Here is an 8,907-nt window from a genome sequence, read left to right as displayed (position 1 = left end):
GGGGAAATCTGCCCCCAGGATTTAATTATCTCCCACTGGGTCCCTCCCACAGCACCTGGGAATTATGGGAGCTGCAATTCAAGATGAGATTGAGGGGGGACACATCCAAACCGTATCACCCCATATTTTGTACATCTTGAATTTGGAAACTGAGCACCAGGTTGTTTCTCCAGAAAGGTTCCCATCTGCATTTCCACCAGTGGTGAATGTGCGAGCCCTTCATTTCCGGCATCCTCATTGGAGCCACCATTATTGCATCTTTAGTAGCTCTCAGTATGGGAAAAGATAATGTCTCATTGATACTTAACCTGCGTTTCCTGTATCACTATATTTTTAGAAAGACATATTTGCATTTTTTCCTTTGTTTTGTGAATTGCCTGCTCATGACCTACGCCCTTTTTTTAAGTGGTGTATTTAAGTGACTACCTTTACTTTGTGTTTCTCTGTAACCCACAGATGGACTGCCCAGCTCCATTCTTCCGGGGTGTGCGGGAGCTTGTCCGGGGTGCAGAGCAGGGCAATGTGAGAACCAGCGGGGGCTCTGCTGGACACAGGCCATGCCCGGGCAGCCTGGCGATGCTTGGGGGACTCAGTCCCCTTGTCCCACTGGAGGCCCAGATGGACACCACTTGCTCTCCCTCCTCCTACCATCGTGAGACGGAATGAAATTAAAGGTACTGCAGCAGCTCTGGGCTCTCCGTGGTTCAGCTGTGAGGACACAGTGGGGCCACAGCACAGCCCTCCTCAGCAGTGGTACCTCCACAGCAGTAGTACCTGCTTTGTCTCAGGATTGTGGCAAGTGGCTGTGCCCATAAAAATGCCACACACAGTGGGTGAGGGACACTGGGGAACAATGGGCTGGTGACCCTCAGAGTTCTCTGGAACTACCTTTGGCTGCAGCTGCCCCCTTACCATGTGAACTTCAGGATGCTTCTCTGTCAAGCAAGGCTCTTAGAAGGACATGGTCCCGTGATAGTCCCGAGAGCTGCTCACAGATGGCTCCATCTCCCTCCTTCCGAGCACACCATGGGTTCACATTTCACTGTGGTGTGACCACCTGGCATGCTTTACTGGGAGTGGTGTGGCCAGAGCACGCTGGGCCCCACCAAATCTCCCCTCTGCATGCAGCAGCAACGTCAAAACGGTGGCTGCCCCATCAGCCTGGGACCCTGCATGGTCAGGATGAGCACAGCCCCTTGACAAAGCTTGGGATGGGGGGCTGTCTGTTACTGCATTAGCCAGCCTGCACCAATTCAGAGTCTTCCCAACTTTCAGTTTTGGATATATGCAATCTTGCATGAGCTTATGCATGGAGTGGAGAATCTAATTTACCCATAGCTATAGATCTCCCAAGCACAAATCATGCCAAAGGTAAAACCTGTGTTGTATGTGATTCTGAAACTGGAAGTGGAGGGGCTAAGAGACACCAGGCAAGCATTTTTTTCACCCTGGAATGCACATGTACAGACCTTGCCAGGTGTTCTCCTTAGATTCCTATCACCTGTGTTGCACACTGTCTCAAGGGAGGAAATGCATTCTCCTTAGCCAATTGTGGTAATGCAATAGCCCATTCTACATCTTTGGTGCCCAAAGAGGAGTAGACAGGGCCTCCTCTGCTGGGACCCAGTGAGAGGAAGATTCCTGCTCTCTTTTACTGCATGCAGCCTGTTTGGGACTGAATTGTGTCCCCAGGGTTCCTATGTTAAAGGGCTGACCCCCAGCATTTCAGAATGTACCTGGAGATAAGGTTGTCAAAGAGGTAATTAAGTTAAAGTAAGGCCATTAGGTTTGGCCCTAGTTACATACAACTGGTGTCTTTAATAAGAAGAGGAGATTAGGACACACACACACACAGAGGGATGACTATGTGAAGACACAGGTGAAGATGACCAGCCAGGGAGAGAGGCCTCAGAATGAAAACAACCCGGCCAACATCTGACTCTTGGACGTTTGGTCTCCAGAACTGTGAAGAAATAAATGTCCGTGGTTTAAACCACCCAGTCTATGGTACTTTGTTATGGCAATTCCAGGAAATTAATACACGGTCATTTCTTTCTTTCTAGAAGGCTGCAGCATTTGTTTTCTATTAAATCATTCTATTGAATTTATCACAAAAGGTAAGGTATTTTATAATCCAGTCCTTTTTTCTTACCTTTCAAGATTAATTTTATAGCACTGGTTATTATCTATAGTTCACCCTTACAATAATTCAATCAGTTATTTAAATATGTCATTCATTTATTCACTTCATTCCTTTATCCATCGACCCATTCACACATGTACCCACACAGCCATCCATTCCTTTATTCACTCATCCATGCATCCCACCCACCCACCTGCATAGACATTGACTCATCCATCTGCCCATTCACCCATCCACCCATTCAATCATCATTCGCCTATCCATCCATTCATCATCCACCCACCCATTTATCCATTATCCACCCACCCATCCACCCATTCATCCATCCATCCACCCATTCATCCATCCATTCATCCATCCATCCATTCATTCAGTCATCCATCCATCCATTTATCCATCCATCCATCCATCATACACCCACCCATTAATCACTCAGACACACATCCATCCATCCATCATCCACTCACTCATCCATACAGCCACCCATCCACCTGTCCACCCATCCACCCATTCATCATCCATCCACCCACTCATTCATCCACCCATTCACCCATCCACCCCCTCATCCATCCTTTTATTACTCACCCACCCATCCATCCATTCTTCATCCACCCATCCACTCATCTATCCATCCACCGATCAGTTTCTCCATCCATCCACCCATTCACCCACCCACCTACCCACCTATCCATCCATAATCAGAACCCACCCCACTCTCCCAGATTTCTTTCCACCCACCTTTTATCTCCCCCAGAACATTTCCTCATTATTTCAGCTTGTCAGTTGCCCTCTTCTGTTTTCTCACAGATTCACCCCCAAGATTCTAATAGGGAATCTCTCCCACTCCACAGAAATTAGTTGCTTCTTTATCTTCCTAACTCAGCTATAACTTTTACAAAGTTAGGAAGAACATCTTATTCATGTTCACACTTGTCAAACACAGAACTTGACCCTAAAGAAGTTCTCAGTAATTATTTGGTTTATTCAAAAAGAAATATGAGTCATTTATTTTACTTAATATAAGCAATATCCACTGGATGATATTCTAGATTAGGCTTCTTTTCAGACCTTTGTGGTTTTTTCTACAGTCACCACAATACAATCCCAAATCAGCTAGAAAGAAAACATGCATCCTTTCAAACTGTAATTTGGTCAAAACAACATTATTTCATTTTTAGTTTTGTTTTGTTGTTTCCCTAAATTGATTGACTTCGCTAGTTCACCCTACTGTAACCTGTGTCTCTTATTCAACAGGAGCGCACATTGCATCATTTTCTGGGGAAGCTCTATGCCTGCAAGTTGGGAGCTGTTTAGTGATATTCACATCCTCCTCTAGAAATTACTCAAGTGTATTTACCAACCTTCACCACTCAGATTAGGGAAATCCACTTGGCAAGGGAAGCCATGCATTCTAATGTGTATAGATGCTAGGGCCTTTTATAGAAACTAACAATTTTGAACCTGATTGAAGTATTGGGCTTAGAAAAGTACCATTTTTAAAATTTATTTTTCCAGGGCACCTATGTTACGTTTTGTTATCTTTTTGTGACTATTGTAAGACACAAAGAACTTAGCTTAGCCATCCTATTATCCACGTGAATATTGTCCACTAACCAGATCCTTCTCTGCTTCCGGACATGATCTGGCTTGGATCTGCCATGCCTGGCTTTCAGCCCCCATCACCCCTGAGCATGACACAGCCCTGGGCCTCTGAGATGCTCTTGCTGGCCATGGCTCTGCCTTGTGTTTTACAGAGCTCATCAGCCTAAGGGCATCTTCCTCTCTATTAATCTCACTTAGGGTCACAACATGCTGTGAAACAAAGGACCAAATGCCATTCACAATATTACCCCTAGAAACTCCTTGCAGGGACCAGAGTTATTTTCCTTTCAGTAATGTAAATACAAGCTCCTGTTGTGCCATTAGCAAGTGGAAGGTGAAGACTATGGGAGAGGCCAAGGGTTTGGAGTGAGATGAGCTTGCACCTTAGACAGGATGTTTGTCAAAGGAAGGAAGTATCTTGTTTGGACCAGATCATTATTTGAAAGATCATCAGCCTGGAGGGAACATGAGTATGTATTTAGTCCTCACCACACTGTTTCATAAATGTACCACATGCAGGACACTGAAAAATTTATTTTGCTGCAGATGGAGGTTGAGAGGCAGACACAGGCACTGGACATTGATGGAGAAGTGAGGGAAGGTGAGCTATGTGAGTATTGTGACTGCAGGGGTTTGTAAGGAAAAGATGGCAACACAGACATGCAGCCCTCAAGACAAACGTTTCCACCGGGTTTACCAGTGGCTTTGATTTCTGTTTATGTTAATATTGACAAATCGTATGTGTACCATTACTTTCCAAATACCCTTAGAAATACATTCAAGTCAGCAAAGTATCTTTCTAAATACCACTTTGTTCGAAGAGGAACTGAGATCCGTACCTGGGGAAAGTGCCAAAACCTCAAGTTTGTTAGTGGCAGCTGTGGAATATTCTACTGGAACATTGAGAAAAAGGGTGTGTTATGGGGCTTGTGGAGACAGCTGAAAACTGGTGAAACATTTTTCAAAAGCGCATCTCTGAATTGTTTCTCAAATTGACCAAGTAGATGGGTCCTTTGTGTGTTTGTCAATCTAACAAAAACCAAATGTTTCATTTTCTTTCTTTTTAGAAATGGCACATTTATTTCTAACAAGTCTCCCAAACTACCCCCTTTTCTTGTCTCTTAGCAGGTTGTTAGGTGATGCAGGCATTTCAGGAAAGTCACAAAGTTACTTGTTCATATCTCACCAAATATCAGTATTCTTAACACACAATATAAAACTGAGGCTATCAGAATATCTAATAAACCAGATGAGCACAACATCCTTTTAATGATCACTAATGTTTCCATTATCCCTTGTGGCAATTTAAATTCACTAAAATAAGAACAATAATGACCTTCTTTTTGGCTTACATCAAGGAAGATTCCATTTCTATGAAACCCCCATCTTCAAGATTATGCTGTAAAGACAAATTGAACTAAAACGTTGAAGATTTCTACACAAATGCAAAGAATTCAGATCTGGGATTCCATCTTTTATTCTAATGCATACTTGATCTGGTTGTATTCTGAATCCTCCTTACAGGAATGTGATGTGGACTGACACGTAATTTGGAAACTACTAGAAGGCTCTTGAGTGGAACCAGGTATTCTTCACACTTCATAAAGCAGCTGAAAGGGACTTGAGAACTACTTGGGCCTTCTGACGCCAGAGTTACAGAATGTTCTTTTGCCAAATCATGGATGGCCACTCGAGCACACAGATATTCAGGACCCTCTTGTCCCCGTGTGCAGAGAGGCCTGGTGCTAGATACTGTTTATGTGAGTTGAGTGGATAGCTGAGGCTATGTGGATGCACATAACTAGTTAGAGCATTTTACTAAGTTAATGACTGAAATCAGAGCTCTCAGGTCACTACTGGAATCAGCTCCTCTCCCTGTGAAGTAGTTAACTGTGGTCATGATCTGCCCTCTGCACTTCCCAGTTAATTGCACCTGCTTCCTGTTTTCATGTGGGGAAAACATCCTCACCCAGCCTTGGAAGCACTGACATTCGAGTTGTGCATGGGCTCCTGATGAATCCTGGGTCAGTGAACTTAGCTGCCTAGGCGGGGTGGTAATTAGCAGCACAGTTTTACAGGAGAATCTACTGCATAGTTCATGAGGAAACTGAAACTCAAAAAAGATGTGTAGTTAAAGCCATGTGCTCCTGTGAGTGGGTGGAGTGGGTGGGCACGTGCAGTCACTCTGCCTGCAATAGCAGAGGCAGAAGAGTCGCAGAGACCCATGGGCTCAAGAAAAGTACATTAATTAATTAATTAATTAATTTTATAACATAAAAACTTTTGATGTTCAATCGGCCTACTCAGACATTCCTCACAATATAGAAGTAGAAAGGACACCGGGAAATGCAACTTTTCAATGATGCATCCATCAGCAATTTAATGCCTTGTTTTGTCCACTTTTCCTTCTTGTGAAGAGTGTAATGTCGAAGTTAGAGCCGCATCTCCACCTTTAGAAAGACGTGGCTGAAATGTCTGAAGGGCAGGAGAGGTGACCCTTGGTGAGAAGATGGCTCTTTGCTGGTATAAGTCACCCCCGATGGCATGGGTCCCTGGTCAGGAGGCTGTTTTACATCTTTAGCTTGTAGAAATGCGAAGCACAGGTGAATGGTGTCGCGCCGCTCGGCAGGTTCTGGAGTTGCTGGAGAAGTGCCTGATTGTCAGCAGTGCCCTGGAAACCAAGTCCCCTTAGAGTGAATGCACAGCCTTATTGAGGGCCACTTTGGACCTGAGCAGCTGGGTCTTGGCCCCACACAGCCAGCTTTTCCAGCAGTGCAGGAACTTGCCCATGTGTCTTTAGTTTCAGCCAAGCTGAACTTGTCATATTGTGTTTAGAGGCCACATTGCATGAAGAATATGTAACCTTAAATAGGAGACTCCAGGAACGACATGATCTGGTGCTCACAGCATGAGAAGAGCCTCACATGGGGAAAGACTGCGGTCCCCAGATTCCATGAGAGGAGCCTCACGTGGGGACAGACTGCGGTCCCGAGTCCATGAGAGGAGCCTCACATGGGGACAGACTGCGGTCCCCAGAGTCCATGAGAGGAGACTCACGCGGGGACAGACTGCGGTCCCGAGTCCATGAGAAGAGCCTCACATGGGGACAGACTGTGCTCCCCAGAGTCCATGAGAGGAGACTCAAGCGGGGACAGACTGCGGTCCCGAGTCCATGAGAGGAGCCTCACATGGGGACAGACTGTGGTCCCCAGAGTCCATGAGAGGAGCCTCACATGGGGACAGACTGCGGTCCCCAGAGTCCATGAGAGGAGCCTCACGCGGGGACAGACTGCGGTCCCGAGTCCATGAGAGGAGCCTCACATGGGGACAGACTGCGGTCCCGAGTCCATGAGAGGAGCCTCGCATGGGGACAGACTGCAGTCCCCAGAGTCCATGAGAGGAGCCTCACGCGGGGACAGACTGCGGTCCCGAGTCCATGAGAGGAGCCTCGCACAGGGACAGACTGCTGTCCCCAGAGTCCAGACTCCTACCTCCCACTCAGAAAAACTGGAGCCATTAAAATGGTTACTGCTAACTGTGGAGCTTTTCGGGGTGTGAGAGAGCCCCGTGTTTATTTCTTGAATTTCAATTAACGAAAACCCTCCTATATTTGTCTTTGGTTTTATCTGACTCATATAAACTGGGAAATTACCTACCTGAGTTTGAACAAAGCTGAATAATTTTTCAAATTTTACAGGGGAATTTAATTAAGTTTGAATGACAGCATTTTATTTTCAAAATTTATTTTAAAATGAATTGAGCTCTAATGAGAGTTGGAAGATAACACAGAGCTCCCGAACCTCCTTCACCCACCTACTCAGTGTTAACTCTGTGCACGGCCACAGCACAGCAACCAGAACCAGGGCGTGGACGCGGATCCAATGCTGCTGATTAGATCTCAGAGCTCACCCCGGTATCCCCAGCTTTTCCATCTGCATCCGTTCCTGTTCCAGGATCCAGTCCTGGCACTGTGCAGCCTACGGCCGTCGGGGGTCATCAGGTCCCCGAGTCTCCTCTCATACATGTTAATCTCTTAAAAAATAAACTTACAAATTTAAAAATACAAAAAACAGTGCACACACACACACACACAAGCCAGGCACCAGAAGACAAACACCTCATGACCTCCCTCCTACATGGAATCTAAAATAGTCGAACTCATGGAAGCAGAGAGTGGATGGTGGACACCTAGGGTTATGGGGCAGGTGCCGTGGGGGGCAGGTGTGGTGGGGGCTGGTGCCGTGGGGGGCAGGTGTGGTGGAGGCTGGTGCCATGAGGGGGACAGGTGCCGTGGGGGGCAGAAAGATGCTGGTCAAAGGTGAGGGTTTCAGTTGCAGGATAAAAATATTCTGGGATCTAATGTATAGCTGGATGACTATTGTTTATTTGAAAATCGCTAGGAGAATAGATATTAAATGTTCCTATCACACACACAAAAGGATGAATATGTGAGGTGCTGTATATGTTAATTAGCTTGATTTAATCACCCCACAATGTTTACATGTATGAAAACATCACGTGAACATAAATATGTGTAATTTGTATTTGTTAATTATAGCTTGATGAAGCCGGGGTCGAGGAAAACAAACTAAAAAGTGAATGGCAAGTAAAAAAGGCAACATCAGGCTGTAGTTTGAAGAACACAAGGCAGTCAGGCCCTGGCCACATGTCAGGTGAGTCAAGTGTGAGCCCACCCTGGATCCCTTTTCTGTTACAGTCACAGGCAAGGGTCCATTACAGGTGGTCCTGGACCTCGGTTAGGGAGAGCCTCTTGTCTGTGGACAGAACACAGGATGCCTGCAGGGAGAAAGGTGGCCTTTCTATGGAGACATCAAGCAAAATGTGTGATTTGCTGTTTCCCATGCATTGACCAAGGTATTCAGTAATCAGATTTCCCCAGGGTATCAAATACTTCATTGGCACTTGCCAAAAAATTGAAGCATGCTTGTCGTCTTCTCGGTGGACCCAGGACTGGACCGCAGGGCTGGTGCCACTCCTTCACTGAGATCTGCTTGTAGCAGGGCCCTGCATTCCCCCATCCTGCTACATGTGAGTTGGCTTCTTACTGTACCATGCGTTCCTTGCAGATTTCTGTCTTCTTTGGAGCTCCTTGATTTTTCTCATAATGGGAGAAGACGTGAATTCTTTTCTTTCCTTCTCAT

Source organism: Pongo pygmaeus, chromosome 12, assembly GCF_028885625.2.
Source record: "Pongo pygmaeus isolate AG05252 chromosome 12, NHGRI_mPonPyg2-v2.0_pri, whole genome shotgun sequence".
Lineage (NCBI taxonomy): Eukaryota > Metazoa > Chordata > Mammalia > Primates > Hominidae > Pongo > Pongo pygmaeus.
This window is presented reverse-complemented; position numbering follows the sequence as displayed.